General features: G+C 42.6%; 1 protein-coding gene across 1 annotated transcript in view; it reads right to left on the bottom strand.

The window, feature by feature from the left end:
- Nucleotides 1-13240, bottom strand: part of PTPN14 (protein tyrosine phosphatase non-receptor type 14) — a 103141-nt gene extending 89901 nt beyond the window's left edge. The window contains exon 1 of the mRNA XM_048936055.1: nucleotides 13031-13240. The gene's annotated coding sequence lies outside the window, so the exon portion shown is untranslated. The remainder of the gene's footprint in view (nucleotides 1-13030) is intronic.
- Between the last annotated feature and the right edge of the window lie 9115 nt (nucleotides 13241-22355).

The raw sequence follows: 22355 nt of genomic DNA on the forward strand, positions 1-22355 counted from the left end.
AGGTCTTGAACGTCTCCAGAGAAGGAGACTCCACCACCTCCCTGGGCAGCCTGTTCCAGTGCTCTGTCACCCTCACTGTAAAGAAGTTCTTGCGCATGTTTGTGCGGAACTTCCTATGCTGCAGTTTCTGGCCGTTTCCCCTTGTCCTGTCTCCACTCACCACTGAAAAGAGTCCGGCCTCGCCATTCTGCCCCCCACACCTTAGATATTTATAGGCCTGGATCAGGTCCCCTCTCAGTCTCCTTTTCTCAAGGCTGAACAGACCCAGTTCACTCAGCCTTTCCTCATAGGGGAGATGCTCCAGGCCCTTCACCATCTTCGTGGCCCTCCGCTGGACTCTTTCCAAGAGATCCCTGTCTTTTTTGTACTGGGGAGCCCAGAACTGGATGCAGTACTCCAGATGAGGTCTTACCAGGGCAGAGTAGAGGGGGAGGATCACCTCCTTTGACCTGCTGGCCACGCTCTTTTTAATGCACCCCAGTAAGCCATTGGCCTTTTTGGCCACAAGGGCACACTGCTGGCTCATGGCCAACCTGTCGTCCACCAGGACACCCAGGTCCCTTTCCACAGAGCTCCCCTCCAGCAGGTCATCCCCCAACCTGTACTGGTGCATGCAATTATTCCTCCCCAGATGCAAGACTCTACACTTGCTTTTGTTAAACCTCATCCGGTTTCTTTCTGCCCAGCTCTCCAGCCTATCCAGGTCTTGCTGAATGGCAGCACAGCCTTCAGGCGTGTCAGCCAATCCTCCCAACTTCGTATCATCGGCAAACTTGCTGAGGGTGGCCATTATCCCCTCATCAAGGTCATTGATGAAGATGTTGAACAAGACCGGACCCAGCACAGACCCCTGAGGAACACCGCTAGTTATAGGCCTCCAACTGGACTCTGCACCACCACCAACGACCCTCTGTGCTCTGCCAGTCAGCCAGTTCTCAACCCACCTCACTGTCCACTCATCTATCCCACACTTCCTCAGCTTTGTTATAAGGACGTCATGGGGGACAGTATCAAATGCCCTGCTGAAATCAAGGTAGACTACATCCACTGCTCTCCCCCTATCCACCCAGCCAGAGACAACATCATAGAAGGCTACCAGGTTGGTCAAGCACGACCTCCCCCTTGTGAACCCGTGCTGACTACTCCTGATAACCTCCTTTTCTTCCAGTTGTCTGGAGATGACATCCAGTACAAGCTGTTCCATCACCTTTCCAGGGACAGAGGTGAGGCTGACTGGCCTATAATTGCCTGGGTCTTCCTTCTTGCCTTTTTTGAAGACCGGGGTGACGTTGGCTATCTTCCAGTCTTCAGGCACCTTCCCCGTCTTCCAAGACTTCTCAAAGATGACAGAAAGCGGTTCAGCAATCACCTGTGTTCGCTTACTCTCTCATGTTTCCTACTTTGGGAAGCTGAACCTCAGAGAGGCATTTATACCACTGCCAGAATGGAAATTAGCTCTCCAGCTCTGATTCACATCTTTACAGCAGAGCAGAAGACTTAGCCACAGATCTAAAATAATATGAAAGGGATAGCTGCTAAGTGTCTCAAATTGCATGCTCTGCTTTACAGACCTCCATTGAGACATCTTCCTCTGAAGAAATTTGTCAATTAAAATCCCTTTGTTCAGCTGTCAAACTCTGGTGAGTTACTTCCTGGGTATAGCATGAGACTTAATTGAGCTTTTGTTTAATTACGATCAAGACAATGATGCTCAAATGAAGAACATAACATAAGCAACTGAGTGAAAGCAATCAATTAGGATGACCCTCAAACTGGGCGTTTAAGGGAGAAAAAGAGGCCAGTCAAATTGGCCATATGCTAAAATGCAAAATATAAACCTGTTACTTCCTAAAATAACACATGGCTCTAAAAAGCAAATAAATTAAATGACATGAAGTGCAAAAGAGATAAACTGTGAAATAAGATGAAGATTTTATACCTCAGTGCAGCTGCCATAGCTTTGGAAAATGTAGAATTAAGTTAGTGGATTAACATGAGTGCTTGTGACAAAATAGTAAAGTAAAAAATAAAATACAAAAAAAAAAAAAAGCTCCACAAATCTAAAGATTTGATCCTGAAAACTCCCAAATTCAGGACTAAAAGAACACAAGGGGTGCTAATTCAAGATCTATGACAATAACACAAGAACACAAAGAAGCATCAATTGGCAGGGCAGCAGCTGCATTTGCCAGACCGAGCAAATTTAATCAGAGGGGTAAAACCTAAGAACAAGTTTAAAGACCTCCATATTCAAGCATTAGTTCAATCTTTACATACGCTAAGAGTTTCAAACTCACTGACATTATAGGCAAACACACACCTTGATAGAAATGGCATTTTACATATACAGAGGCTCATTAGAAATCAAGATCACTTAATCTCCAAAGTTTTCTGAAAAAGAAGAAAAAGTATTCTACTCCACTGCTATGGAAATTCAACAAAGCTTTTTGCTTTGAAGTCTCCTATCTGGATTTATTTTTTACTTACTTTGAAAAGTACATGTCTATGTCTGAAATCCAGCACATGTCCCAGACCTGTGTCTTATAAATGGTAAGAGAATATGTTAGCATGCATATATTCCAAGATTCAGAAATGCTCAGCCAGCCTCCTATTTTTTTTTCCCATCACCTGCAGAGAGATACTAAAAATGTAATTATATAATAAATAAATTCTCACCTTTGAAAATCAGGTCTTCTCCTTTCTCAGTAGCCAACAAAAATCTTCTATTCATTTTACTAAGAGAAGCCAGAAAGGCTCCACCAAACATGACACCGTGCCTCTCATACACTTACTTTTTCAGCCAAAGTTGATGGCTGAAGGGTTATTAATCAGACAAAAGCATTTCCCCCATGAAACATCGAGAAAAGTAGCATCATGGTTGGTTAGAGCAAGTAAACACCAGTATTCACACAATTTCTGTAGTCCAACCTGAGCTATCACCCAGGTGACTTTACCTTTCTTCCTGATAAACAGACACATAACAAACCAAAAGCAACCAAAATAACCCACACCATGAGGCCACACATTGAGTACCAGCTCTCCTTTGGTCTCTAGAAACTGAAATCACCAATCTGACACAGTATGCTGCTCTTACAGAACAGACACCACACTGAAAACATTATCTGAAAGCAGAGGTTCACATCCATGAATAAGAAGTTATACAGCTAAGCAGTCTGCTTAGCTTGTTGTACAAATTATCCAAGTGTATCAGCTCCCATCAGAAGTTATACTATTTTTCTTTGCCTGCATGTTATTACAATAGCATATGGCATTAAATTAAATAAAATCTGAGAAAGTATCAGCTAGAAAGATATTTTAGACAAAGTAGAGAGGAAGAAAAAAAGAATCACCACAAAAGGATAAGAAAAAATAGAAAAGTAAAGCCTTTATTACAGAAATGATACTAGTACATTCTGAAAGAGATTGTAAAATTAATGGAAAAAACCCAGTGAGACAGGAAGCTTAAACACAGCTAATCTAATGATGCCTTTCATAACACAGGAAACAAGCACACTACCAAAGAGATGACAAAACCAGAGATTATTTGAGGCGTTTACTTATTCCCAGACCTAGCTAAAAAGTGTGTTAAAGGGACTCCAGCTAAGCACATCAACCTTACTACTACAGCTTTTTGCTGTAGAAGTCAGAGTGATTCATTTTGAAAGCCATGATCCTGTATGCTTAATGCAACAGCACGTCACATCACAAGCATCAAGAGTTACTGTCACTTTCACGTGTTCACATTGGAAACACTATTTCCTCTTACTCAAATTTCTGCTCACATGAATGCTGCAGTTTGGTCTGCAGAGCTGCAGGATGCAGCCAGAGGCTTTGGGATGGAATGTTTGCCAGTTGGCCTTCCGTACCTCCAGCATGAGGTACCAAATAGATTGACTAGTCGTGAAACACTGAGTTGTAATTCTCCTTCTCCCAGAACATGATGTAAAGATGAGATCTGTACTACAGTGCCAACATCTCCATATACAACTGCAATGCTAAACCCTTCATACATCAGCATTGGTCTGGATTACACTGGCTTCTCTTTCACAAGACTCTGAGCCCCTTTTATCTAATTATGTCTCTCCACAGCTATCTCCAGATCTGAATTTAAACTAACCAACCCTCAGTAACTATGCCTTATGGCCTTCCTCACAAGAGGAAAAATCACTGGTGAGTTATCACCATGATCTTGAGAGGACAAGGAGAGAACAGCGCTCAGTGCTACCAGACACAGCAGTCGGGCGTCCTTTCTGTTTCTCATTTCCTTTGACCTTACAGTTAGTCCTTGTGAAGTTCCCACAGTTGGCAAGGTAATGCATTCATGTTTAAATACACTTAGCACAAAATGTACGCATGAGCTCGATGATGCCTTCTGTGCACGCTGCCACCGGCTTCTCAGAGCTACTTCTTCAGCCAAGAAGAGAAGGAAGCACACAAATCACTGAACACATGACATGAAAAGTTTCACACATACTCTGTAAAGATATACACAAATACTGCAAATAAATTTAACATTTTTGTGCCTCCTATAAGCAACCATTTCATGGACATATCTTGAACACCTGAGAGAGAGAAGCTGCAGAGAAGGAACAGAGTTTACATTCGAGTCAAGGCATCACTTTTCCAATGTCAAATGCAGCAACAGGCATGGTGATAGCAGCACACAACGCAATCACACGTAACAAGAAGTAAGACAGCCTTTTTTCTTCAGTTGACAGAAACTACAGTTTCTAAGTCAGTGTGTTACACATTTTCCTGTATTTCTCTACATGACTATGAGAGTAAGAGATCTGTTGTTTAAAAACAAAACAAAAGGTTCAAGTTCTCCCGAAGCTCTCTTCTTAACAGGCAGAATACTCAACACCTGACATCAACACCGTTATACAAAATAGATTCCTCACTGTTTGTTGCTTTGCACATCCCTCAGGTTGCACGGAGGCTTGGCACTAGCACTGTCCTATTATTATACAGGTCAAATTCTTTCAGGTTTGAGTTGTGCACATGGAGATAGCTATGCATGCCAGAGAAATAACTTCCCAAGACACCAATGGAGGAATCTCTACACACAAGTCATCACACAAATGGCCCCTATGTGTGCTGGTTCTCCACAGGACAGACTGGGCAACTTTTTTCAGATCTGCTTTCTTATACACAACAGATGAAATCACAAGACAGGTGTGAATATAGCCTGCACATCACACCGCAACACAGTTCTAGCTGGGGCAGGAATGTCAGTGTGCAGGTAGATATATGGTCTGTCAAATGCTTCAGTATAAAGGAAATGAAGTGCATACCAAAGTACTGGTACAGAAGTACAAGGTATTGCAAAGCAGATCATTTTCATTGATTGTGAAAATCCCAAAAGATTGTATTGCCGCCACTATTTACTTAAAAGATCTCTGGACTGTTTTTACAGTGCTATCTTATGAGATTCTCTGCTAAATAATGTGTATTAAGTACATAAGCAAAAAGAAAAGAAAAAAAAAATAGTCCAGTAACCCAACTCATCTTCACCCTTTCAGCTGCATAAAGAGCCAATAATTAGTGGAACAAATATCAAATGTTTTTTATTTCAAATATGTGAATGTACACATATATTTAGAATACATACACATGTATTTTAAATTTCAAATCACTATGGAGAAAGGGACCTAACTGATCACAAAGTCAGAGCCTTGTCCAGTTTCCTGACAGATGCTTAAACCCTTCACTGAATGCTCTAGAGGACTGCCTAGGTTATTTTAACTTGGTCCCTACAGCAATGCTATGATTCTTGAGAAACTGGTACAGTAAATCATAAAGCTCATTAACGGAAGGTTTTTTTCCTGGTAAGCAGTTTGGATTCTGTCTTAATCTCAAATAATCTTCATATTATCAAAGGGTCTCTTCAACACTGACATTTTAAACATTTTATTTTCATTTCCATTTTTTTAGACTTCTTTTAAAGGTACTTAACAAAACTAACACCTCTTGCATTCTTGAACCACGCGCTCAAGCTGTGGTGGGCTCTGTCTTCAAGACAGCTATTTACAATGTCATTTTTCCATTCCAAGAAAATATCTGAATAAATGAGGATTTCCTTCATTGCTATATCCTCTATCACTGTGTTTGACATGCAACATGGAGGGAAGAAGAAGTGTATGTATACATCTATAGTGTATATAAGATGTATACATCCCATTCCTGGAGTCATTCAAGGCCAGCCTGCCATAGGGCCTTGGGTAACCTGGTCTAGTGGGAGGTGCTCCTGCCCATGTCAGGGGATTGGAACCACCTGGACTTTAAGGTTCCTTCCAATCCAAACCGTTCTGTGATTCTATGAACAAAAGTATGAGAACAGAGTAATCAAAATTAAGACATATTTAACAGTAGACATTGCTTTTTGAAGTCAGCTTTATTAGCATGGAAGTTACTGTATTAAGTGAGCTCTGGAAAGCTTGCCGCCTTGCCCTCATGAATATCTCAACATATTACTCTGGAGGGGGTGAAAAAGGAAGTGCAAAATTTCACAGCAGCATGCAGTGTGTTAGCAGTACTTGTCAGCTACACTAAACATACACTGCTAACATGAAAGCTAAGCTCCGTGTTAACAAACTTGTATTGGAACACAAGCTGAATATACAGAACTAGGAAAGAAACCTTATATAATATCAACAGAGGTTAACAATGCTGACTAATGTAGCAAAACGCCTAATTGTCTGGAAAGGGATGGCTGCACGTTGCAGATGTTTTGACAGATTAATTAGCACATGGATGACGATCTTCATGTCTAAATCAGGTTATAGGAAAGCTGTAAGAATATATTAATATATCTGGGGAAAAAAAACACTTGTGCATCATAAGGAATATCTCAGCCATCATCAGGCAAGGCTTAATGTTTTCTGAAATCGCATCCTACTCAGATCAATCCTTTGTGAAGGATTGAAGTGAAGAGATGCACATGGAAGTGTATTACAAAAGCAAAGAGATGTTCTGTGAGTAACAGTTTTAGACTGCTACAACAGCAACAAAGACCAAGAAGTAAGACCAAGTAGAGAGAGACTCTCGCTTCAGGCTATGACATTCTCCTTCAAGGTGCCTCCAGCGAAATACTCATCACTTCACAAGGTCAGACCCTGAGGTAGGATCAGTAATTCCCTTTTGAAAAGAACAGTCTCTTAATTATCTAGCTTTAAGTTTGCAAGAAATGCGTATTCCTAAATCTGCATATTTAAATGTACAGGTTTATGAAAATTTACCAATTAAATGCAGAAATTAAAAACGTGTACATGAGCTATTTTACTCAGAAGCAGAACCTTGTGCCCTGCTTTCCATTCTGAGCTCTGAAGCTCTGCTAATACTTCTGTCTATCAGCAAAACACTGCATTCGCCTTCCTCTTAAGTTAGCAGCCAACGTCTTTCCCAGTAACTTAATAAAAAAATTTTTGAAAGCAGACTGAATCTTCACAAAAGAATGAAAACAGAAACTCATCCTAACTAGTAGCTTCAATTCCCTTAAAGTGTGCCAGACAGGAAAGTTGAAAATAAATATAAAACAGTTCTGATCATTTCAAATGCCTCCTTTCCAGGACTTCTGAAATAAACCCCCATCACCCCCAAAGCTCACAAAGGTTTTTCCTGTGGCAGTTCTGCTCCCACTGAGCACTCAAAAATCTCTTAAGAGAGGTGAGGGATTTTCTCAGAAATTTGTATTTTCTGTATTTGGGGTAGGAGTTTAAAGGTCTGTTCCCACTGAAGGCATCAGAAAACAAACTTGATTTCAACACGTGATAAATTAGGCCACTGGATATTTAACTTTTCCTTCTTCTCTCCCTCTATCTTGGAGAACAGGCCCAAAGTTCTGTGTAGAAACTCCTTTACACAATGTCTCACCTTTAAAGGACCTGAGATAAGCAAAGCATATCACACACACAGGAACTGCAGGGCTTCTACTAACAGTAGGATAGTTTTGGTTTGGAAGAATAAATGAAAGTGCTGAGGGAAGGGCTCTCTACGAAAACATCATGTAGTGGTAGCTGTCAAACATGGGATCTGGCCCCTATGAGTTGAATCTCTGATTGGCAAAGCCCTCTGATTTTGCCCAGGCTTGTCCAAAAGCCTAGCTTAATTATCATCATCAATAAAAAGCTAAAGGCATTTTATCTACAAGGTAGTGAATGCCTCCTCTCAAAGGAGGGAGTTCTATGATAAGAGCTAATCTAAAAAACCCAAGGAATGCAAACTATTTTCTCAGTTGTAAAAACATGAAAGAATTGCACAAACACAAGTTAAAGCAACTGCTGGTAACCTCACGCTTCTCCTACACATCCAGCTAAGCCAAGGCGAGTGCTCTGACTCAAGGAAGTCCCAAAGAAAGGCATCACTTTGATGTACGTGCATGAAAACACGGACATTTCCATTCACTTCATTTTCTAAGCTCAGAAAAGCAGTGCAATGCCGTCTTCAAAGAAGCTTTGGCCCTTTCAGTGGGGAAGTCAGAAAATCAATTTGTAATAAATAAACTTTCTGTGAAGCCTGAGCATATATAAAACCACAATATTTCAATTCCACCTGCATTAAATAGAACCACTGCAGTGGGTTACAGGAACTGTTACAGTCGGCCCGATCACCATCTGCTGCCCTGCTTCTAACAGCAGCTTACCCTACATCCCCTCAAGAAAACATAACAAGCATCACAGCAGACACTTGTAGCATGATCTGTTATAAGGGAAATTCCTTAATACCTGTCAGATTGTGCTTGATTTATGGCCTAGAGCACCGTGGTTAGCATCCCTTCAGCTGACAGCTGGAACCATTCCTTTTATCCCCATAACCAGGTCACTTTCCTTTTTCATCCTACCAGGCTGCTGGTTTGTATGATTTCCTTTGACAGCAAGTATTACCATTATTTGCTTTAAAAAATAAATTAAAAAAATAGTGATTTAGCAGCATTATATATGTTGCCTTGCAAACTACTCCCTACATCTAGAGAGCGTACTAAACCAAAGGGTACTCAGCACTTACTAATAGACAATCATTATTTTGCACATGTATTATCCTACCTTCTCTTATTGATCCCTCCAAAATGAAACTATGCTAACATTTTCAGTTCAACTTCATATGAGCATTTTCCAATCTCTCTTCTTTGATAGGGGATCACAAATTTAGTATTCCAGGCGGATTTGAGCATGTTTAATAATCTCCTCTGTGTTACTGCAACAGCATTTCACAACACTGTTTTCTTCTCCCTGATGCTAAGCATTAAGAAGGTGCACAGGTGCACAAATGAAACACTGCTGAAGTCTCCCCACCTTAATACAGTTAGTTTACAATCCAGTAACATGAACGAGTAATGTGATTATTCCCTCCAACATGCATATTCTTGAATTTATCAACATCATCTGCTATGCTTCCCTTTTACCCAGCTTTCTTGGATTCCCTTTACAATTTCTCAGTCTTCTTCAACCTTGTCTAATCCAAATACTTTTGCATCATTAGCAAGTTTTGGCACAGCATCATTCACCCAGTTTATTAGATCACCAACATACACATTCACCACCCCCTGTTGTTTCTACATCACCTGGTAATTTAAGGTTTACAGACAAAAAAAAAGTTAAAAAAAAAAAAAGTTCTTAGTCATAAATGGCATCATTTCAGCAAGGTACTGGTGAAATAAACAGGAAAGGAGCAGTCTTTGAGAACTAGGAAGCGAGGTTGCACTTTCCAAAAGCCTGGCACTGAACAAAGGTCAGTCTCTAAACTTTTGATTAGCAACACCCCATGCTACAAAACATCACAGTGGGCTGTAGGACAGCATTCTCCCGAGGATATCACACATTCAACACTTCCCACACCTGATTCCCTCAAAAAAAAATCTTCTGTTTAGAAACTCTTCTTAGCGCTAGTTAAATTTATGCTTCATCAGTGATAAATTTGTAGTCATGACTTTTGAAAAAGTTGTTCATCTGTAGTTGATTATAATACATATGACTGCTAACTAACAACGACAGTAGAAAATACATTTTAAAACAAATATGCACATTCCTTTTATGTACACACTTTGCACCGCATCAGTCTTGAGCACATCGTTCCAGGTGACACTTTCATTATTGATAGATCTGACCTTGGGAAATACTTTGAAGAGCAATCTTGAAGCCTTTTTTTTTTACTCTTCTTTGTATCTAAAGCCAAAAATACCAATCAGTATTGCTGAGGAGGTAAGCCACTGCATCTGCATAGTGGCAGCACCTTCAGTTTGAGCACCATCTCCACCAGCTCCCTAAGATGAAGCCAAATTTCATTATAGTATACACTGACAATTGAAGAAATTAAAATATTTCTACTCCTTTGATTCTTATCATAAAACCACCCTTGAATTCATAAAGTTTACTTAAAAAATGTTCCACTGTCAACAAACAAAATAACAGCAGATTTAGTGAAAATCATTCTCATTGATTGAAAAGGAAAGTAACTCAGCCACAATAATGTGCAAAAACTAAAAGGCATCATATTAACCCATCAGAATCAGACTATTTCATGAAAGAGATGAAGACCAATCAGGAAAACTCCCATAACCTTACTAAAACCTAATGCCAACCTTCTGACACTTTAATACACAACTTAAATCTTTCACACTCCAGAGTCCTCCTCAAACCCCCCATGCTGGCCAAGGCAAAGGGGACAGGGGGAGAGTGATGGGGGACAGCTCCTGCCTTAAGGCCTGTTCCTATATCTGTAGGTAACCTTATAAGCTCAGAGCATGCTGGAAAACAGCAGGCTGTGCAGCAGCCCTGTGCGGAATCTGGGCATCTGCAGCATGGGTGGACAAATGATGCTTGCTCTGGGCACACATAGAAGCACAGACATAGGCAGCCAAAAGCACCCCATGAGTTTTGAGGGCTCCAGCATTAGGCAGAGAAGGGCAAACACACCATGATGGAACAGAGCTTTTCCAGACAAAGTTTCAGAGCACCTCAAGCATGGATTCCTCACACGAGGAGCAATAACTACAGTGCCACCACATGAAACCAAGGTCTCCTCTTCTGGAGTTCCAAAAGGAATTAGGCCAAGGTGTGTTGTACTTGCGGTGGACCTGGACATCAAAGAGACTTTTTGGCATGAAAATTAAGCCTTTATCAAAATTGTATAATTGAACTGAACACACAGGCACAAATATATTGTGTACTAAATATTATAGCCTAATTCTTGCAAACATTTGTAACTATTAATAATAAAGAAATTCCACAGTTTCTAAAGCAGTATTCATGAATATGAATTTAAGCACGTGGGTGAGTCTCTGAAGGACCAAGACCTGTGACGGACTGAGAACTTGCTACAAACTGTGCACCAACAGCAGTTACATCAGAAACACAGAATCAAACACAGCCTTACTGAGTACGAGGAGAAACAAGTGAAGACTAACCCCTTTCGCTATAGTGGTATCAAACAGACTTAGAACAAAGAAACAGCATAGTTACCAGAAGTATGTAAGCAAATATTTTTTAAAAAATATCAAATACTTTCTTCAAGATTGGAGGAGCCACTGGCAGCCAAAGCAATCTGCTAAGTGCATGGGAGCAGATCCACTTGACAGGAAGCCAATCCACTGTTACACTGTGCTAAGTAACTGACAGTCTGGACAAGGATGGCCAGGAGAGCAGTCAAGGCAATCAACATGAATTGCTAATTAACTCTGCTCCAAAACTATTTCTTTTGCTATCACCGAAATGGTTATCAGACCCGCTTAAAACCATTCACTAACGTAGACAGAGCAGCTTAGAGAGTAGCCCTGCGGTCCCAGCCTGCACCATGACACCCTCAGGCCAAACAGCCATGCCCTCAAGCCCAGCGCACACAGGTGCCACAGAGGAACAGATGGCCACAGGCCTGGGAAGCACTTTCCGGCTGATGGGGCCAAGCAGGCAGCACTCTCAATGTTCCTACTGCCACCCATTGCATACACACAAGTGCCCTCTGCCTGCGAGCAGCTCTGGCACAGCCTCACACAAAAAGTTCAGAGAAGTGCTGTCAGGAACAGAGCAGGGCCTACAGCTTATTCGCATTGCTCTGATACCAACATGCAGAATGTTACACCATATAAAGAGCGCTGCTTGCCGGTGACTGACCTTCCGGAGGGTGCAAGCTGTGTGATCCCTGCGGACTGAACTTCATAGCCTGACAAGTGGTCCCCAAAGCGCCTTCCCCGCGATGGAGAAGCTGCAGGTGGCACTCAGGGGTAGGGGGAGCCATCTGCCATTTCACTGGCAGATTTCCCCAGCTCCGAGGAACTTTCAGCATGTAACAGTGTTTCTGGAATAGCCGGAGCCAGCAGTAGTTAAGAACTCGAAGGAAAAGAAAGCAGCAGCTTCTCGCAGAACTATTTCTTTCAGCCATGGTTTCAGGCAACCAGCCAGAAATCCCAGAAAACTTTCTGGGAAGCAGCGCGTTGGCGCGTTGAATCAGAGCCTCTACCGACCTCTGTTTGCTTCCACCTCGGTAAAGTTACAAACAGCCGAAGAGATGCTCACGATAGAACCGTGTGGTAACGTGATGCAAATCGCAGATAAAGCCTCGTCGATAGGAAGACGCCAGCACAGGGTCCGTCCACACGCCACTCGTACATTATGTAAGCCCGTCCCAAACACGCGAGCCCGGAACCCTCCCGTGCACCGCCGCTGTGTCACTGCCCCCCGCCCGGGCACACCGCGGTGCAGCAGCAACAAAGGCGAAGGTACCGGGGCGGGGAGAGGCGCGGGCACGGCGACAGACCCCGGCGATCTGCGAGCACCCACCAGCGCCGCGCGTCCCGCAGATCGCACCCCGCGGCCGGCCGGGCTGTCCGAGCCGGCTCATGGCAGCTGGCCGACCGGCGCTCCCGGCCCGAGCTGAGCTATTTTAGTCGGTTACGAACGGCGACGAGCTGCAAGAGCAGCGCGCGGCTAGCGACGAACCCCGCGGAAGCGCCTCCCGCAGCACGGAGCGGAACGTGCTCCCGGGACGGCTCGGAAGGCGGCGGGACCCAAGCGCGGCCAACTCGGCGGCGGCTCCTTACCTGCTGGGCGGCGGCTCCGGCTTCGTGCGCTCCCGCGGGAGGCGGCTCTCCCGGCCCGGAAGGCGGCCGCCTTCCTCCCTGCGGGGAGACCCGCTCCCGCCGCCCCGGCCCGGCCACGGCGAGGAACTTCGGCGGGGCGGGCGCAGCTGGGGCCGCCGGCGGCAGCGCGGGGAGCCGGGACGCCCGGAGCTGCTGTCGTCGCCCGCGGGCTGCGGGCAGGAGGAGGCCGGGCGGGAGGGAGGGGACTGCCGTCCCGCGGGGGCGAGCGAGCGAGCGAGCCGGAGGCGGCGGGGCCGGGGCCGGGCTGGGGCGGCGCGGGGAGTCACGGCCCAGGAATGCCAGGAATGTGGGGCGGCCGCTGCGGCCGCGGGGCCCGGAGACGTCGGGACGCGACTTGGGATTTCTTTTTTTTCTTTTTCTTTTTTTTTTCCTTTTAAATCTTTAAAAAAATAAAATTTTCCCCCGCCCTAACGAAAGAGGAGGGCTGAAACCCACCCAGAGGAGGAGAAGGGAAGAGGAGGGAGGAAGAGGAGGGCGCAGGCCGCTGCCAATGGGGGCGGCCGCCCGCAACAGCCCTCGCAAGGAGGGCAGCTCTGCCAAGTTTGGGGCAGAGCCGCCGCGCCTTCCCGCCCCTTTCCCGCCTCCCGCCGCGCGTGGCGGAGAGGGGACGGCCCGGCCGCGGCCTCCGCGCACGTGTCTCGGCCCGCGGCGGCGGCGGGGCCCCAGCGGGGCGAGGCTGAGGCCGAGGCCGAGGAAGGGGTGAGGACACGGCGAGGCACGAGGCGAGCACCTTCGGAGGGACGATGGGCCGAAGGAGGCCGGGCGGGAGTGGACGAGGGAGCTCCTGAGCTCCCCTCTGCCTTCCTCTCATAACTCCCTGTTAATACCTCATGGTCTGGCTTTAATAACATCACCTCTTGCCACCCCCTGCTCCCCACACACACACATTCAGTCACAGCAGTTTTTTTTATTTTTTATTTTTCACAGAATGGCCAGGATTCGAAGGGACCTCAAGGATCATGAATCTCCAGCCCCCTTGCCACATGCAGGGCCACCAACCTCCACATTCAATACTAGAGCAGGCTGCCCAGGGCCCCATCCAATCTGGCCTTGAACACCTCCAGGGACAGGGCATCCACAACCTCTCTGGGTGGCCTGTGACAGCACCTCACCAATGTCTGAACTTCCTGCTGACATCCAACCTAAATCTTCCCTCCCTCAACTTAAAACCATTTCCCCTTGTCCTGCAGTTACCTACCCTTTCAAAGAGTTGATTCCCTTTCTGTTTGTAGGCTCCCTTTAGGTACTGAAAGGCTGCAATGAGGTCACCCCGCAGCCTTCTTTTCTCCAGACTGAACAAGCCCAGCTCCCTCAGCCTGTCCTCATAGGGGAGGTGCTCCAGTCCCCCATCATCTTCGTGGCCCTCCTCTGGGCCCTCTCCAACAACTCCCTGTCTTTCTTGTACTGGGGGCTCCAGACGTGGATGCAGTACTCCAGATGGCGCTTCACAAGAGCAGAGTAGAGGAGGACAATCACCTCCCTGTCCCTGCTGGCCACCAGTCCTTTCTCCATTGTAGCACTTTCAGCCTCTTGCTCACTGCGTGACTTTTGCCTTCCACAGGGGGGGCTATTCCTCACCCAACAGCGCAGAGCGAGAAACAGCGCTGGGGCCGTTCCACTCTTGTGGCATTGCACACTGCTGGAGAACAAGCAGTGTACAAAGCTGTTTTGAAACTGCATGAAGCATCCAGGATGCTCGGCAGGTGTAGGAAAGCCCTTCCCGTAACTGCTGCAATGAGAAGGGACAGAGTGCAGCAGGTTGTAGGAAGCAAGGAGCACCATCACTGCCCTGGGCAGATCACACCAGCCCAGAACACTTAAGACTGGTGTATTAGAAATTACATGTGACCTCCCTTGCTTGTCATAGCTGATGGTCAATTTGCAATTCCTTTTGCATTGTATTACATTTTTTTAATGTTACCCACATTCCAAAAAGCGTATCCAAATACAAGTGGGACACCTGTGTAAATGTCAAGTTTACACTTGACATATCCCTCTAAAACTGTGACAACAGGACTTGTACAGACTGGAAAACTATGAAAAATAGTACAAACTGAGGGCTGAAACTATGAGTTGTTGAGTATTTTTGCTGCTTCTACAGCTTTACTGAAGGAGTACATGAGTAGATTCAAAGGAGTCAGTATTAATTGGATTAATAATGATAAGCAGATCAAGAGCTGAGAGAGGGCGAAATAGCACGGATTCTTGATTTTCATAGGTAAGTAATTGTGTTTAAATACTGTATACTGAAACATGGGCCTATGCTTTACCTCTGCCATAATATAATTACATTTTGCAAGGAAAGTCCTTTTCATCTAAGACTTTCAAATGTTTTATAAGTGCCAGACCTTAATGAAGAAAGTAATGATCCCCATTTTACATAGGGCTACACTGAGGCATTAAGAAGTGACACCATTTAAGATTGTTACTTGAATTAGATTAGACCGCATATAGATACAGAGCTTTCAGTGGCAACCTGGAAGCATCATCAGATGTCAGATGATAAAATGGAGCTCAGGGCTGCTGTGCTCTGAAGTTACACAGTTCAACTTCATGCCAGTAAACAGCTTCCCCCTCCCAAGTGGAAAGTTGCATGAGAGAGCAGCATGCATTAGAACTCAAACTGAACTTGTTAGATTCCTGTCGTGTTCTCTGCACAGTGAGAGGTGTAAATTCTTTGTTTTTAAGATGGTAAGGATTGACTTTTGCAGCTGTGCCTCAATGTGAGCTTTAGCAGCTGGCCATTTTTAGGTTTAGCAGCTGGCCACTTTTACTTTCACAGGTTGCATTTGAAGAAAACTTATTCAGTGACCTCAATTGCAAATGAAGTTGCAAATTGCTCACAAATTCTGAAAGGGAGGTTTTATGTATTGCCCAGCTGCAGCACAATTCCCTAGAAGAAATAAAAACAGACAGCATAAATGTAGTTGGACTATTTGTCAGCAAGAGCTGCTACTCGTGTCATTAGTGATAGGACCAGAGGGAATGGCTTCAAGCTACAGCAGGGAAGATTCAGGCTGGACATCAGGAAGTATTACTTTTCAGAAAGGGTGGTCAGGCACTGGAATGGACTGCCCAGGGAGGTGGTGGAGTCACTGAGCCTGGGGGTGTTCAAGGAAAGGCTGGATGTTGTGTTGAGGGACATGGTTTAGTGGGAGCTATTGGTGATAGGTGAACGGTTGGACTGGATGATCTTTTAGGTCTTTTCCAACCTTGGTGATTCTATGATTCTATGATACTCAACAAACTCTGCAAAACTAAATGTGTTTCAAAGTTATCCAAACAAGAGAAGATTCTGAGACTGGGAATTGTGAAGACCACTACTTTTTTCATGAGATTACTTAATGCAATGTCTATATTGTACTCTCAGTGACTGTAGCTGGAGACACTTTAGAAGCACATAGCTTCAGTGAGATTATAGCCAGTTATTGCAAGGAGTCTTCCATAAGCAGTTCTGTGTTGTTAGTGCTACTATCCCTTTCTAAGGCTGTTGAATCTTTACGTACAGTTTTGTTACCCCAAGAGCTGCTAGGAGTACATGACTCTGGGATTAAAGCAGAGTTCTTACTACTTAGTGGAAGGTGTTCAAAAGTTTCATATCAAATTGATACAAATCATTTATTTGGTTCTAAACCTCTATGCTGGTTCAAATTTGCCCAGAAAACTGACAGGTTAATCTTCTATCAGTCACATACAGGCTGGGCTGTATATTATCTTTCTGTGCCACTGAGAATCATGCTACAGCATTGTATTGTTTTGGCTGAAAAGGTGACAATTCTAAATAATATTTAGAGACTTTATTGACTCAGCATAATAATTTATGGAATTTACCTCCAAAATATTATCTCAGCTCTGGTATATCAGGTATATCTGATATATCTTTACTATCAGTTTCTTCTACAACTTCATCAAGGTTATTATACTAAGATGTTCCATGGAACAGTAGAGTAGATGGGAAAAATTACTGACAGAGGACTATGCCCTAGCTACTAGACTTCTGTGTGATCTGGGGCATGTAACAGCACATCCCTGTACCTTACTTTTCTTCTCTGAAAATTGACATAATGATAGCAATCTCAAGAAGGTGTATTTTGATTTGCAGATGAAAGCAGTGCATAGGACATATGTGTTATTTAAAAGAAAAAAATAAGTCCAAATAATGGATGTGAGGGGCTTGAATGTTGTCTCAAAACCCAACACTGTTCAGCTTAACCAAACATTTAACTATCAGCAGAGGAAAATTGATTTTATCTGGATCAAAATTCAGTAAATGTTTATGTCAGTGTTATCTGAAGAGTCATGTGCAATTAATTTTTGGATATCTTAGCACCTTGAGAGCAAGACCTGTATTAAACATATTTTGAATGTATTTAAACCGAGGCTCAAGCAATTCCTGAGTCTTGTTATAACATGGAAAAATCTCAGTCCTTGTTGGTTGGTGAAACCATGTCATAACCTGTTTTGTATAAAAATGTTTTTAAGCTGTGCTTAAGCAACAGCTGGTGGTTTCTCCTGTGAACGGTAGATGATGTTTAATTAGCCTTACCATCATCTACATTACAATCAAAGAATGCAGTTGCAACACATTCCCGATTTGTATTGTAAATGTGACCCTAACTGTGTTCCTAAAATCTCTGTCATGTGCTACAGCTGGGTACACTGACCTGATTGTAATGTAAGCAGAAACTTAGTGCACTAATATAAATTCCTTTTCCTAAAATCAAATTCATTCTTGTTAAATTGATACTTTCAATCTTTGAAGCTTACCACAAGCAAAAAAAAAGTTTAGTTCTCTAGTATTCTCTGCTCATTAATTATTCCAATTAATGGTGCTTCTCAAAGTCATCTCTTAGAAAAGGAATTTGGATTACACAATCTTGGAAAACAAACCTGTTGCCACCAAGCATGAGCTAACATGTTATAGTACTCTACAGCTTATCACAGGCAAGCCAGCACCCAGTTTTGTAGACCAGAAAAAGCCTTGGTTGATTATCTGTGCAAATAAACTATGCTTGTTGAATATTCTAGTTTGCTTATAGTCCGCCTGAGGACTTACTGAGTACCTGTGCCTCTTTTTAGCTCTCCAGTAAGAGTTGCAAAATGAAAAACATTTCAGCATTTGTGAGTAAAATAATGAACTTTAGATTTCATGGTTGTAAGCACTGTCAATGGAACCAACATGAGCGATATACCTCTCTGTGCATCTATAACTGCTGTTCAAGTTAAAATAGTGCTATGTTCAGGACAGAATGTTTTTCCATTTTCATAGATTAACAGTTTGGTTACTTTTGAAAGTATCATCTACAATAGTCATAAGATCTTCAGATTTCTGAGACACAGCAGTCTCCTGGGGAAATTCACTAGCTTTTAATAGAAGTTAACTAATCTAGCATTATGATGATAAACCTAAATGCATAAATTTCTGCCCCATTATGTAACATACTCTATGTGTATAACACCTGGCTGAATAGCAGCACAGTATTTATACATAGCAGGTATAAATGAAAGCAACTCAACAATCAAAAATTATCAGCTTGTAGCTTTAGGACCCAATTTGTCAATGCAGCTTAGCACAAGCATACCTTGCAATTCAGTTTCTCCATAAATCCATGGGATTTAGCAGCACACCTAGCAGCACACAACTGATTTGTAGATATTTTAGTTGCTGCTCACTTCTGATAGTCATAATCTTTATTATGCATGTCGGCATTGATTTAGATGTCAGATTGTGAGCACCCAGGTTTGAAAACATCTAAATGCCACTGCAAGATAAATTGTTTCTTGAGAAAGCAAAGGGTTTATGTCATAATCTGATGTCTGTATTGGGGGCTGTCATAAACTTGTGTAACTTGAATTGAGCTGTTGATGTTTGGGTGCAAGAGTATGTTTGAATAGGAGAGTTCTGTAAAACTTAAAGACTTTCTAAAATCAGCCTTGAAGGGCACTGCAAAAGACCAGTGTTTCAGCCATATAGACCTCACCTTTTTGAAATCTCTATATTGTTTCTAACAGAGTCCTGATTCTCATTTTACTTTGAGTCCAAATTCACTCAGAACAAGTTTTGTGGTTAATAATTTTGGAATGTTGAGAGTGCATAAATATTATTTTGTATGCTACCATTTCATGCACCTTAGAAGGTTTTAAAACACACGCAAACATTTCCCTGGAAAGTATTAATACAAAAATGGTGTAAGAAATATCAACATGACTGTTGGAATGGGAGGAAGGTAAGGAGATCAAATGGTAACCAAAGTCATTAAAATGTAGAATGCAGTCATCTTCTCCTTGCATAGAATAAATAAAATTCTACTGGATCATTTCATGGCTCATAAACTGCAATGTTTGAGATGTGTTTCCCACTGCAATTAGTTGAATGAGATTTCAGTTACCCTAGGATTTGCCTGTAAATATGGTAGAAGTAATGTTGAGATGATTAAGATGTGTGTAAGATTGAGATGTACTTTTGCCTTATCTAGTCAGCCTTTTAACAGGAATGTTAAAAGGAATGTTAAGTGGAAGATTTTAGAGAGAGAATCTTAATAAGCAAAGGCTAAGGAGTGCTTTGATTAGTTTGTCAACATACATAGGGTGACATTGTTAATTACCAACTGATAAAAGGTTTCAGCAGTATATGTACAAAATAGGAAACAAGTACAGATTTTCAGATAATAACTATGTAACAGTAATATAAAACTGTTAGATACAAAGTCTCTATATAGCATTTTTTATTTAAAAATATATAAATCAAAAGGGAAACAAAGTGAAGGTTTTTAGTTTAGATACTTCATGGGAATGGGATATTCAATTGTAGATCCAGCAAGGACAGGTAAGACAAATGCTCAAGAATTTGGAAGAACAGAGAAGTCAGTGAAGAAGTAAAACTCACACTTCTGAAGGCAATCATACAGATAAAAGTCTTTAAGAAAAACAGAAATTAGTAATAAGTAAAAGAGTTAAAGATGACAAAGTGAGGAAATTACTGAAGATTAACAAAAGATAAAGCTTTTCTAGAGAGCCAAAGAGGTAACATAATTGCCAGCAGGCACTTTCTAAATGACTCACTTTAAAAAGTCAGGGATAAAGATGGAAGGCAGAGATGGCTGTAAAAGGCAGATGGCTTTTAGTTTCTACACAGTGCACTTTTTTCATAACTGCTTTTCTCTCACTTGAGCAGGATGATACTTTGAGTAGACGTACCATTAATCCTAATAAAAATGGTGGCAAAAGAACATGCAACCTATGGATCCATGAAAGTCAAGGAAGAGTAGGCCATAAAGGAAATAGGCTCCTATCTTACCAAATGCCTGCTGAAACCTGATTACTCCTTGTCTGTAAGATATTGCACCATTTGATAGTACAATGAATTTATTTTTAGTATAAGTACCTGGAGAGTGAAAAATGTGCTTGTTATGGCTGTTTCCAGCAGGCAGCAGAACTGTAAAAAGAGGGGATTCGCCATTAAGAAGAAAAGAATTCCAATTTTATTTACGGCTGGTAATTAGAAGGCCCAGACAATATAGATATGATGTGTCATATCATAATGTAATTGCTGCAATTATTTATCGTTTTCTTTACATATGTGCACATTAGTTCTGTAAATGTTACGCTAATGGCTGCATTCACCATCTCTTGCACAGAATGGTTTTAGAACAGGGAGAGGCATAAATATCTTTTCACTACTATTTGCTATGGCTGTTCTTCAGGTCAAGACAGCAGCTGCACACTTAAATAATAAACACTTTTTGCTTGCATTCTTCTGTTCCTCTGCCCTTCCAATATACTAACAAGCATTAAACAATGAATCCTTATTTTTAATTCTTTATATTTTTAAACAGTTTTACTGTTGTTTGCATTAATTATTTTTTTTCCTTATAACAGCTCAGTAGCTTTAAATTCAAAGGTTAAAGTTTACAAATGCATTTACTATGGAAAAAATTCTAACTGTCACTTATGATAGACAAGAGTTAGGCATTAGAGCATGGGAAGGCAGTGTCTTGACGCATAATATTTTGTCTGATTTAAGCTGGTGTCACCACTGTCTGAGATTTAGTTCTTCCTGCTCAAGCCTGAATATTTCTACTGAGTTGAGCTGTGTCATGTGCTTGCCTGACCCCATACTGCAACAGTTTGGAAGCCCAAGCTGCATACAAGGCTGATGCTACTGGAAAATCTTTGGCTAGCATTGCACTCTTTGCCAGTTTAAGCACCTTGCCTGGCAGTTGAGCTGAGCACCAAGGCTGGCATAAGGGAGAAGGTGGCAGTGTGCAGGTGGGGAACAGGAGGGAACACATGAGTGTGGCAACATTGCCTTGAGGTGTTTTAAACTTCCACAGAGCCACACCCATGGGTTCCTGTCCAGCACCTGCATGTGATTCACTGTGTCACCTCAGACAAGCCAGCTAACCTCAGACACCTTTTTGGTACTAGGAAACCTACCAGGTGCTCAGTAGGTGATGTGATCACCAAACAATAGGGCAGCTGTGGGTGTTTTATCTGCTAATATGCTCATCCTGTTGACCCTAGGACTGGTGTCAATATGAGCACTTCAGTAATGGTTTTCCTCTTAGTAGATAAGTACTGTAGTTCTCACAACAGAAATGCCCTGTATCCTCTGTGAACAAAGTTATGGTTTATCATTTGTGACATGCTGTTATCTCTGATTTTCTTAATTAACTAACTAACAAAAAAAAAAAAAAAAAAAAAAAAAGTGCAGGACAGTTCAATTCAATCTTTTTTAAGAGCTTAAGACTAGATACTTAAAAATGTAATGTGTGAGGCTATGCATCGTAACGGTGCCTTTACATTCACTGTGATCACTGAACAGGGTGTGGGTTTTGTGGAGAAACATAATCAAATGAAGAAGGATAATGTCAAACTAAGGGTATATGAACAATCAAGCACTGCATTTCACAGCAGTAGCTCACCGGGCTGTATTAATGCAGATCTAACTTTGTAACTCCCATGCTAACACCTAAACTGCTAACTTCTTAGTTACCTACTCACACTGGCAGAGAAAGAGAATTGCATTTTCCGGAGGCAAGAGGCATCATCTCTTCATGCAGGGTGGGGCTTGGGTGAGGCTGAAGGAAGCGATACAGCTTTCTTCTCTTTCCCCTCCAACCTGGCAGAGCTTTTGCCTCCCCTGTGCCTGATAGGAGAGCTGGAAGACTACAACCACGTCAAATACTGAGGGCCCGGCCCATTTCTCTGCCTGTGCGGAGGAGAATGCTCCAGCTCTTCAGGTGCTCTTTGATGTGTGTGTATA

The sequence above is a fragment of the Lagopus muta genome, chromosome 2, assembly GCF_023343835.1.
Source record: "Lagopus muta isolate bLagMut1 chromosome 2, bLagMut1 primary, whole genome shotgun sequence".
In the NCBI taxonomy this organism is placed as follows: domain Eukaryota; kingdom Metazoa; phylum Chordata; class Aves; order Galliformes; family Phasianidae; genus Lagopus; species Lagopus muta.